Here is a 13,115-nt window from a genome sequence, read left to right as displayed (position 1 = left end):
TTTTTGTCTGTTTTTAATCATGCTGTTTAGTTGTAATATTATGTTTTGAAGTGATCGGTAAAGCATCTCTGAATTTTAATATTGTTTTGAAAATTACCAATGAAGCCCCATTTGATTTTTAAACCATTGACATTTTTCTTTCATCGTCAATGATGGTGGGTTACATGAAAAAAGTTTATTATAACCCAGCAAATCCTGGCAGCTTTGGGGAAAAAGACTCTTTGAAAAGAGCTTTGAGGTTTCTGGTCAGAAAAAGTAATGACCATCAGGTGTTGGAGTGGTGATCTGGTCAATATTCTTATACAATTCATAAACCCGCTAGAAGGCATTTTAGGGGAAATAAGGTTTATGTATCTGATATAGACTCGCAATGGCAGATGGATTTAGTGGACATGACAAATGTGTCCGAGCATAACCGGGGTTATAAATATTTGTTAACCTGAATCGATGTACTTTCTAATTACGCATGGGTATGGCCCCTGAAGAACAAAATGGGTAAAGAAGTGACAAGAGCCTTCCAAAACATTCTGAGCGCCGGTAGAACTCCAAAGAAGATCCAAACCGACAAGGGGAAAGAGTTTTTCAACTGAGATTTTCAAAAGCTGCTAAAGAAGATTGGAATAAAATGTTTAACCACAGGAAATTAATTAAAGGCATCCATGGTGGAGAGATTTAACCGCACACTAAAATCTAAAATGTGGAAATATTTCAGTGTGTATAATATGAGAACATACATTGATAAATTGTCGGATCTAGTATACTCTTACAACAAAAGTTATCATCGAAGCATAAAAATGGCTCCTTCTGATGTAAACAAAAACTTATATAACATCGCCAATCCCCCGGGTCCACCATTGTTTAAGTTCAAAGTAGGAGATACAGTTAGGGTTTCTAAAACCAGACATCAAATTTCAAATGAAATCTTTACCGTTTCTGAGCTTGTACCAGCTGTGTACAAACTGAAAGATTACGATGTTTTAGCGATCATAGGATCCTTTTATGACAATGAATTGCAGAAAATTAAAGTCGATTCCACAGATGTTTACCAGATCAAAATAATACTGGCTAGGAAAGTTAAGAATAAGAAACGATTCATTTTAGTCAAATGGCTTGGGTGGCCAGAAAAATTTAATAGCTGGATACCAGAGAGCCAAGCCCAAGATGTTCAATAAAATCCAGACCGCTCCTAATCGGCTCATCATTCTCTAGCGGTATACAATGGAGCGCAAAAGTTTTTTTGTGACTCTGGCTAGCAACGCTTCCTCAGACATTTTCCGTAACAACACAATTTCCAGTTTCACGACAAAGCTTGCTAAACCCATAGAATTAGAAGGTTCTTAGGAAGTCGGTCTAGCAGAAATACAGTACTCACATACATGGAATACCATAGACAAACCGGATAACGAATTTTACACTTCAGCTCCAGGGATAAAAAATATTACTACATTCCATGAGGGTATTACGAAGGTATTCACGACCTACTGTCTCTTATGAATTTGACAACCTTAAGCCTACCCACTTTAACAGATTTTGCAACGGGAACTGTCCCTTCAGAGAATCCTGTGAAATTCAGTTATAATGCAATGGAAAGAAGGTTCTCCGTGGTACCTGGCGAAAAGGATGAAACTATACACTTAAAAGGACAGCTGTGTCGAATATTAGGAGCGCATCCTGATCAAACTCGGGGGTTAACTTACAAGGCTCCTTTCCCTGCTGACATCTGGGCTGGCTTTTACACTTTTTACATGTACGGTGACATGGTATCCCATCAGAGAGTCGGAGACAGCTATGTGCCCCTTTTGAGGTGCGTTCATATAGAGGATCAAGCAAATAAAATTACTACTATGCCCCAGTCAGCAAGAATCATTTTGACACAGTGACTATTGAAATAAAGATGGACCAGAACAAAAACGTGCCATTTCAGTTTGGTAAGATGATAGTGAAGTTGCATTTCAGACCCGTCAGGCATTGTATGCACAACTGAAGCAATGAGGTCTTACCAGGACCCGACACTGTACATCCAATATTACCAGACCCAAGTGGGTAATGAATTACCAGGATTCTCTGGATCCTCTGTAATGTATGGTGGGGGTATTGGAGGTATATTTTGGGGGTTGTTTAGAAGAGCTTTACCTTTCCTGAAAAAAGGCTTTGACATTGCAAAACCACTTATCAAATCTGCTGCTAAAAATATTGTAAAAGATGTGATCACCGGGGCTATATCAAGTGCGGCTGGTGGCGTCCGAGAAAAGCAGGAGGGGGTGGGCTTGATGGTAATGAGAAAGACAAAATGCAAGAGACCACTGGGGTTGCGTGACAGCCTGCCAGTCAAAAAGGCAAGGTGCACTATTTTTACAGCATTTTTTTTTTATTTTATATTTTATTGATTTTATTGTAATCATTCCAAACAAATAGATCAATGTTACAAAAAAATAGGATTGAAAACAAATCAACCCCCACCCCTGAGAAAGAGAGCATGGCCAACAGAGTAAAACTTAAAGCTAGTAAAAAGAAGTAAATTGATGAGTTTGATAAGTGGATAAAGATAATTGGAGAAGAAAAAGAAATGGGAAGAGAATCTGCTTCCTCTGTGCTTTAAGAGCTTACTCTAAAATGTTATTGATTAGATCCTGCCAGGTTTTGAAAAAATTCTGCACAGATGCTCTAAGTGAGAATCTGACTTTTTCCAATTTCAAATAGTATAAAACATCAGCTACCCACTGACTTAAAAGAGGAGAGTTAGGATTCTACCAGTTGAGCAAGATAAGTCTACGTGCTAATAGTGTAGTGAAGGCAATCACAGTTTGTTTGTCCTTCTCCACTTTAAGCCCATCTGGAAGTACACCAAACACAACTGTTAATGGGTTAGGAGGGATTGTGACACCAAGGCTGTCTGAAAGGCATTTAAAGATTTTGGTCCAGAATGCTGTTCGTTTGGTGCAGGCCCAAAACAATATGACTCAGTGGGGCTGGAACTTGATTGCAGCATTCGCAGGTTGGATCCTGCCCTGGGAACATTTTGGACAATTTTAAACGAGACAGATGTGCTCAATATATAATTTTGAGTTGAATAATTTTATGCTTTGCGCATATGGAGCTCGAGTGAATTTTCTGCATTGCTACCTTCCACTCCTTTTCTGATATGTTGAGTGAGAGATTCTTTTCCCACTGTCTTCTTGGAACTTTGAAAGGGAAGGACTGTAAAATGGTTTTATATATTGCAGAAATGCTGTCTGAGTCCTCGAAACTAAGCAATATTTTTTCCAGCATAGAGGAAGGTGGGAGTTGAGGAAAATCGGGCAGATTCTGTTTAACAAAGTTTCTGATTTGAAGATAGTGAAAGAAATGTGTTGCTGGAAAGTTAAATTTGGAATGTAATTGTTCATAGGATGCAAAGACGTTTTCTATGTAAAGATCTCTAAGTGATTTAATTCCAAATGTTTTCCAGGTATTAAAAACTGCATATGTTTGCAAGGTTTGAAAAAGGTGGTTCTCATGCAGAGGTGCCACAGATAAAAGATTCTCTATCTTAAAATGCTTTCTACATTGATTCCATATTCTGAGTGAGTGAAGCACAATTGGATTGTTAGTATATTGGCGATACCTTGCATTTATAGGGGCACAAAGCAAGGAATATAAAGAAGTGCTGCAGGATTTTATTTCTATTGCGGACCAAGCCTGTGTATGTTCATCTATTTGTGTCCATGTCCAGGTTTTTATAGCTTGTACAGTATGTTTGCTGCCCAGTAATAAAACTGAAAGTTAGGTAGAGCCATGCCACCTTCTGCCTTAGGTCTTTGTAGGGTCCCTCTTGGATATGTGGATGTTTTAAGTTCCAAATAAATGAGGTTATTGTTGAATCTAATTGCTTAAAAAATTATTTATTGATGTATATTGGAATGTTTTGAAATAAAAAGAGAAGCTTAGGAAGGATATTCATCTTAACAACGTTAATTCTTCCAGCTAGAGTGAAATGAAGGGTTGACCATCTATGCAAGTTTTGCTTAATTTTTTCCATCCAGATGACAAAATTTTGTTGATAAAGAGCTTTATATTCACTTGTGATGTTTACCCCTAGGTATTTAAACTGTTCTGCAATAATAAAAGGAAAGGTGTCCAATCTAATATTGTATGCTTGAGAATTCACTGGGAAGAGTACACTTTTATTCAAATTAATTCTGAGACCAGAAATCTTTGAAAATTCTTTAAGTGCTGTTAGGACTGCAGGTACAGTATATTATGGGTCTGATATATACAGTACCATATCATCTGCATATAGAGAAATTTTCTGTTCAAGTCCTTTTCTTATAATCCCCTTTATCTGATAAGCATTTTGACAGTGAACTGCCAGTGGCACAATGGCAATTGCAAAAAGTAGTGGTGACAAGGGGCATCCTTGTTTGGTACCACGTTCTAGTTTAAAGTAGTCTGAATTAATGTTATTAATACAAACTGAAGCTTTTGGATTGGTATACAGTAGTTTGATCCACGCACAAATGTTTGGGCCAAACCCAAATTTCCCTAATGTTGTGAAGAGGTAGTTCCATTCAATCATATCAAATGCTTTTTCTCCATCCAACGATAATAATATCTCTTAGGTGTTTGACTTTGCAGGTGAATATATTACATTGAACAGGCGTCGAAGATTGGAAGCTAAGCATCGGCCTTTAATAAATCCAGTTTGATCTTGTGATATTACCAAAGGCAGCACTTTCTCCATCCTTCTAGCTAGGACTTTGGAGAGTATCTTAACATCATTAGTCAGAAGTGAAATTGGTCTGTATGATGCACATTGTAATAAGTCCTTATTTTGTTTAGGAAAGACGGTGATTAATGCTTGGCGAAAAGTTTGAGGTAGAATTTGATTGTCTCTAGCTTCTGTGAATATTGCTAATAAGTGGGGAGCTAGCTGAGTGGAGAATTTCTTATAAAATTCGACAGGGTAGACATCAGGGCCTGCTGCTTTCCCACTCTGAAGTAACTTTATAGCATCTAGTAATTCTGATAGTGCCAACAGTTTATCCAATTCCTCTGCACTAAGAGTATCTATTTGTGGTATCTGTAATGCATCTAGAAATACATTAAATTGTGTGTTGTCTTCTGTAAACTCAGTAGAATATAAGGATTTATAGTAGTCTCTAAATGTGTGTATTATATTTTTATGATCAATGATTTTGTCTCTGTTCGTGTTGGTGATTGCTGGGATTGCATTGCAAACTTCTTGCTTGTGGATTTGTTGAGCTAAAAGCTTATTAGCTTTCTCTCCATGTTCATAGTAATGATGTCTTGATTTAAAAATAAGTTGTTCAGTTTCTTTAGTTGTTAAGAGGTTGAGCTCTGAATGCAGAGCCTGCCTTTTCCTATGAAGAGCCTCACTTGGACACCTGGCATGTTTTATACAGCATTTTCTAAACATTGTCAGAAGAAGAACAACAAGACTAAAGCAAGGAAAAAGAAGAAGAAGAGAGACATTTTTTTTTTTTTAAGAGAGGATGACTTTCGTACACAGAATGAACTGGACCTGTTTACTGTGCCTTTCACTCAAACGAGTGTAGATAAAAGTATATACGTTGCAGTACCACCTCTCTCAGCCCTCTTTGAAGTAGTGCCACTGGAATTTCTCATAGCTGGAAATGGGGAAGATTACCTTGACACTCTTCTACACCTAAGGGGGCAAAATTGTGAACGCTGATGGACTAACATAGCTGCTGGTGCAAAGGTTGGATTTGTCAACTACTTTTTAGCCAGTTTGTTTTTGCAAGTTGATGTTACCCTGGGTGACCACCTAATATCACAGAGTTCAAATGGTTATCCTTACAAGAGCTGTCTTAGAATGTCTGCTAAATTACAGCCAGGAGAATCTTCATCCTGAGTTTGCTATAGGCCTTTTTTACAAAGATACAGTTAACAAATTGGAAGAGACAGATCCTGATGGAGAAAACACCGGTTTTCATAAAAGAAGCGCCCATATGGCTGGTAGCAGGACTGTTGAACTTCTGGGACACATACATACCAACCTCTTTTTTCCAGGAAAATTAATATTGAATGGCATAGACATGAAGATTAAAATGGTTCGGAACAAAGATGAATTCTGCTTAATGTCTGGTTTACGAAGTAAACATAATGTCAGCCTTCCTTTTTGTAAAAAAGTAAAAGTTGCACCGGCCATGAAATTAGGGCACGCTCATGCCCTTACATCAGCCAATGCTAAATATCCTGTGGAAAGGGTGAATATGAAAGTATTCAGTATGCCAGCGAGTATCCGAGTATGCAATTAAGAAAACCTGATTCTGGGTCAACTACCAAAATATGTGGTGATTGGCATGGTGGATAATGAGGCTTTTTCAGGTTCTTATACAAGGAATCCATTCAATTTCAAACATAATGATGTAGAGTTCCTGGTTCTGTACATGGACGGTGGACAGATTCCTGCCAAACCTTTTCAACCAGACTTTGCAAGCGGCAACAGTGCCAGAGAATACTATAACCTGGTATTGGCCAATGGTAAGCATTTGAAGGATCAAGCTCTGTCTATCACCCGCTCAGAATTCTCGCAAGGATATACTCTTCGCTTTTGATCTAATCCACGATCAAGAAAGCGGTGATCATTTTTCATTAGTTAAAACTGGAAACATGAGATTTGAATTACGCTTCTGCATCTAATATATGCAGTCTTTGACAACATCATCGAAATCAACCGGAGACATAATGTGTTGTATGACTACCAATAAACACCATGAATACAAAACAATTAACAGATCCTTACACCGAAAAATATTTCCGCGGGGTTCTGGTGTGTGATCAACTACCAGAAAAAAATATCGGAGTGCCAGCCATGTTCATAGTGAATACAGTAATCCCTCGCTATATCGGCTTTGACTTTCGCGGCTTCACTCTATCGCGGATTTTATATGTAAGCATTGTGGTACCCGGCGGGGATGCCCAGGAGGACCGGAGGAGGGCTTGTGCCTCCTCCAGAACACGAGGGGGCGTCCTCACTGGTTGCTTTGGGGGCCATGGGTACAGAGCTTGGAAGCTCAACCCTGTAGAGGCCCGTGGTCACCACCAGGGGGCGCCCCGATGCCTTGGAAGCCCTGGACCTCAGTACTTCCGCCACACCCAGAAGTGCTGGGGGGAAGAGTATTGGTGACACCCGGAGGACTTCCGGATACACCGACAGAGCTTCCGCCACACAGGGGTGTGGCTACGGAAGCCCTTAGAATACACCTGGAGTCCTTCCGGGGTGTATAAAAGGGGCCACCTCCCTCCAGTCAAGGGCAAGAGTCGGGTGGAAGAGGACGAAGCTTGGTGGAGAGGAGTGGAGGCGGACCAGAGACTGTAGAAGGCATTGTGTTGTGTCCAAGGACTTGAGGGGTGATTGGTGCTGCGGCACTGGGTATGTGCACTGTAAATATTATAAATAAACATGTGTGTGGTGAAAATAACATGTCTACCTGTCTGTGTCCAGGCTGTACCCCACAGGATATTTAAATATATATCGCAGATTTTTTGCTGGTTCGCGGATTTCTGCGGACAATGGATCTTTTAATTTCTGGTACATGCTTCCTCAGTTGGTTTGCCCAGTTGATTTCATACAAGGGACGCTATTGGCAGATGGCTGAGAAGCTACCCAACCACAGCGCGTATTACGTATTAAATAAAACTCCTCAAATATATTGTGAGCACGAGGGCTGTTCGCACCCCTAGAGGATACGGCCGCTCCTCAAAAAACACTGAAAGATTACCTTCACATTGCTCTCTTCCTTGCTGGGCTTACATATGGCTGCTTTGTCAAGCGTTATGCTTCCCGCACTGTGCTTCGCAAACTTAAAAGATCAAACAGCACGTATTGATTTTTGATTGTTTGCTTTTCTCTCTCTCTCTCTCTTGCTGACATTCTCTGCTCCTGACGGAGGGGGTGTGAGCAGGGGGGCTGTTCGCACCCCTAGATGATATGGACACTCATCTAAAAATGCTGAAAGATTACCTTCACGTTGCTCCCATCTGTGCAGCTGCTTTGTCAAGCGACATGCTTCCCGCATGGTGCTTCGCATACTTAAAAGCTCGAAGGGCACGTATTGATTTTTGATTGTTTGTTTTTCTCTCTCTCTCTCTCTCTGACATTCTCTGCTCCTGACGGAGGGGGTGTGAGCAGAGGGGCTGTTCAACCACTGGCCTAGAGGATACGGACACTCCTCTAAAAAATGCTGAAAGACTACCTTTACATTGTACATCCTTGCAGCTGCTTTGTCCGGCGGTGCTTTGCATACTTAAAAGCCAAACAGCCCTATTGATTTTTGTTTGCTTTTTTCTCTCTCTCTCTAACATTCTCTGCTCCTGACGCGCACTCCTTTGAAAAGGAAGATATGTTTGCATTCTTTTAATTGTGAGACGGAACTGACATCTCTGTCTTGTCATGGAGCACAGTTTAAACTTTTGAAAAAGAGACAAATGTTTATTTGCAGTGTTTGAATAAAGTTCCTGTCTCTCTACAACCTCCTGTGTTTCTGTGCAAATCTGTGACCCAAGCATGACAATATAAAAATAACCATATAAACATATGGTTTCTACTTTGCGGATTTTCACCTTTTGCGGGGGGGTTCTGGAATGCAACCCCCGCGATCAAGGAGGGATTACTGTATTCATTGTCAAACCCAACATGGAGAACACTGGCTGGGGATTTACCTTACTGAAGAAGGCCATGGACAGTTTTTTGATTCGTATGGAAATTTTTATCTACTTCCCAAATGACATTTACCGTTTCTTATCCAAAAACTGTAAACAAATCTTTAAAAACAACAGGCAGTTTTAAAGTTGGTTCTCGGACACATGTGGTCAACACTGCCTCATCTTTCTGCATCAGAGAGGAAAAGAACTTCCGTATAACTCTGTAATAAAAAAGTATTCTGATGATGTAAACAATAATGATGCTATGGTATCTAAATTTGTTCGTTCCTGGCTTCCTTCACCGGGACGTTGTTTTTAATCGGTACCCTTGCATGCAAAGATCAGAGACCTATAAATATTTCAATGAACGGTTAAAGGATGACGGCACTCTGTAATGACATACAATTGTATTTAATAAAAGAACAATTTTACAAATTAATAAGCAATCCAATCCAGTCTTTTTTTTCTCTGTTTCCGTCGGTAGGGGCTAACATCAGGATAATGAACAGGGAGGAGGGCAGCGAGCGGCTTAAAACTTTCAAGGAGTTCTCTTGTTTCATCATTAGGCACAACAGAAAATGGAATGTTCAAACCAGTTATGGCGTTTACAAATTCCGTCCAACCACGCGACCTCCTATGCTCAGGTATTGTATGAGATGCTATCAGATTACGTACCAAATCCACCATGTTGGAGCCGACCAAAGGTTTACCTTCTAACAGCAGCTCTCCACGGTTATTCCAAAATGCGAGATTGTGATTGACAGACATTTTATGCAAAACAAATTCAACATTTTTCTTTGCTTTCACAGGCGCACTTCTCAACACCTCTTGCCAAACTCGGTCCTCAGACACGTTGACTGTTCTAACGTCCCCTTCAACATTTTCTTCTTTTGGTAACATGAGTGTCATACTGTTAGTTTCTTTATCAGCCTTTTTAACTAATGTTAGATATTTCTGCAAGATAGAGGTGTAAAGCTTCACCTTCTCGTCAGCCCCTATATCACAGCATTGCAGGACATTTCTCATTTCCTTGTCCAGTTCAGTTTCAGTGGCACTCAAGAGATCGTTCGGATTAGCGCTCTTTTGCTGAAAAAGAGACATTTAATTCTGGGTACCAAATATATTTTCTGAGTGTATTCTGGTTCAAAATAACTTTCTTCTCGTTTTAAGGTTAGTTTTCTGTCACTTATTTTTCGGACGGATGTTTTATGCTTCTTGAGTTGTTTAAACTGTTTGGGTGAAAGAGGCATATTGCCTTTTAAAGTATTACAGGCTATTTAGGACAAAGCACTAATTCATTTGTCAGAAAACGTGTTTATAAGAATTTTATGGCGACGACAAGAGCAACAGAGTAAGGCCTTGAGAGGCTGTAGGTTTCTGCTTATTCTGACAGACATGCTGACAGAATATGGAACTTTAAACCAGAACAGCTTTTTTTATCTTTTCATGGTGTACACGACTGGCCAATTGGGTGGAAACAGACTGGTTCATCACTAAGAGATAGCTGTAAGGTAATTTTGTAGCATCTTCGAAAGCTTCCAAAAAGAACTTAACACACCCCGGATATATTTGACAGGCCAAGGTAGTAATCTGCAATTTGTCTCTGGGGTTTTTAAAAAGAGTAATATAATTGCCGTTAAGATTAATCGTTCGGCTTTTCTTTCCCTGAAAGAATACATTTTGAACCAAGTAAATGATAGACAGATTCCGGTGATATTTCATGAAAGGTTTTTCTATTTCCTGGCTTTCGCTAGCCAATTCCATCAGATTATCTATAATGACCAAATTTATTTTCTCAGGAGGGAGAAGTTCGTCATCACATAAAGACTTCAGGAGCCCCTCAATAAATTTTAACTGCTGAAATTTAGCCGATAGCTCATCATACATTTTCTGCCAGCAACTATAAAACTAAATTATATTTTGAAAAGGCTGAGACACAACATGATTTGAATGTTCCAGTAATTTTTTTACATAATAGGATTTACCGGAACAGGATGGACCCAAGATAATTTTAGGGAAGGGATGCTGAAGGTGTGTATCAAAATCTCTTTTAGTATCCATACGGCCTTGTGGTGTAATCTTTTAGGAGAACCCTCTTGTTATACACCACTATGAATTTCTTCCTGAGTGGTGTGTTTTTTTAAAGTGAAGCATTTTTTTTCTCTACGGATCTGCTTACCGTGAACCAGTAACTCTTGAGAAGGAGCTTCATGAGATGTCACAAAATTTTGAACTAGATTGGTTTACAATTTTACCAAATTCTGTAATATATTTACCAGTATTTAACTCACTAGTGAGCTCTCCTAAATAGTCACCCAGAGGAGGATTGTACTGGCCAGGCTGAGAAGTAAAAATAACCGAGTCGGTGTCATTGTACAACACCCTTTCTCCCAGACTGTCCAGTAAATCATACAACTCTAACCGGGCATAGGCAGTTGTGAAAGCAGCAATAATGACATTAACGCTACCAGGTAGGGTGTACTTTTCATCGGCATACTTCCATTGTATTTGAGCAATCACATCACAGATAAATTCAAAATAAGAAACATTATACTGTTTGGAGAAAATATATCGCAAGAATTCCTCGCTGTCCTTGACTAAGCTAGTAGTGAGACGGAGAGGCTTCTGCCCAAATTTACCCCAAAGAGAATTTAAAAACAACTTTGAAATGTGTCTCTTAGCCGGATTTATGGCGATGTTATCACGATCCATTTGTACACCTTCCTTCTGATAATGTTCAAAAATATACTGGTCTCGGGAAGCTTCATCCGTACACCAGGTAGGATAACCCAATGCCTCCTGCATGCTGTGACAATGCAGGTTCTGCTCCATGCTCCCATTTTACTTCAGGGAGCCCTCGAACCCGACACCGTCGGTAATGTCACCGATGAGCTAGGCAGTGAAGACATCAACCATAAAGCAAGAGGATGGTGCAAAAAGTGCATAGTGCTTTTATTAAAAGAATCAACAAAATCAAAACAGTGCTCAAATAAATAGTGCAGTGTCTTTCAAATCTTCAAATAAATAATCCAATAAAAACAAGTGAACTGTGGAAGTTAAAAACAATGGCTGGAGGCAGTCTTTCTTTAAAACTAAAGCCAGGTGCGTTCTTCTACTGGTGGCTCCCCTGCTTCTCCCATTCAGGCCCCGCAACAGGGGAGTTGCCAAACCAGCAAATACAGATCCCTTCAATGCTGGTCCGGTAGCCCTCCGATCCCCGGCTACGTTGGGCTCCAACCGGACTAAGACTTGGGTTCCTTCCCCAACGGCCAGGGCGTTCACGCTGGGGCTCAACACACCCAAAGCCTCCATGACTCTGTTTCCTTCAGCGGCCAGTTGACTCCACTACCGGTCACTCCAGCTCCTCCAAACAGTTCAGCTGGAGTGACTGCCTCAATCAGCCAAACACTCCTCTGGGGCTCTCCTACCATCTGCATTACCGTACAACCTGCTCTCGCTTTCACGCACCGGCTTTCTCCTTCCTGCCACCTTCTTCCCCATTAACCTCCGTTTCTTCTCTCCCTTTTTTTCTTCCCCCTCTTTTTTCCTTCCTTTTCATCCGCCTCGCGCTTCTATTAAATATTATGGGGACATGGATCAGGTGTGGCAATTAGCAGCTCCCGGCAACAATTATGGATGCGGACGACTCTTCACCTGTGCACTTAAGCAAGGACGGTCTGCATCATGAATCACCTGGGAACCGCTCCGGCCACAGTGCCATGCCCCCTCTTTAAGCTGTGAGTGTGCAATTATTTATTTAAAAAGTGGCCTTTGATCTGAGCTGTGGACCTGCTATACCACATTTACCTTTTAGATGAAGCTTGATATAGTCCGAGAATAGTTCAGAAGTATGTTTGGGGTAATGCCAAATCTTGTGTACTTTTGAAACTTTATAATCTTTGTCAATGGCCTTTGCTATTTCCACACAACACCAAGTCCCAGTTAAAGCTCTCCCATCCTCTGTGTGACAACAGTCCAGAGTCTGAGATTCTGTTTCTGCGCAGATGCGACAGAGGGTGAACATTAATTTCCCACAAAACCTGAGAGGCAGGACTGGAAAATTGAGACCATGTGGAGGTTGGATGGTGGCTTTAATTAAACCAAAATACAGTGATCCCTCCTCCATCGTGGGGGTTGCGTTCCAGAACCCCCCCGCGAAAGGTGAAAATCCGTGAAGTAAAAACCATATGTTTATATGGTTATTTTTATATTGTCACACTTGGGTCACAGATTTGCACAGAAACACAGGAGGTTGTAGAGAGACAGGAACTTTATTCAAACACTGCAAACAAACATTTGTCTCTTTTTCAAAAGTTTAAACGTGCTCCATGACAAGACAGAGATGACAGTTCCGTCTCACAATTAAAAGAATGCAAACATATCTTCCTCTTCAAAGGAAGGGAGCAATGTGAAGGTAGTCTTTCAACATTTTTTAGACGAGCGTCCGT

Source organism: Erpetoichthys calabaricus, chromosome 5 (assembly GCF_900747795.2).
Source record: "Erpetoichthys calabaricus chromosome 5, fErpCal1.3, whole genome shotgun sequence".
In the NCBI taxonomy this organism is placed as follows: domain Eukaryota; kingdom Metazoa; phylum Chordata; class Cladistia; order Polypteriformes; family Polypteridae; genus Erpetoichthys; species Erpetoichthys calabaricus.
Note: the sequence above shows the minus strand (reverse complement) of the source record.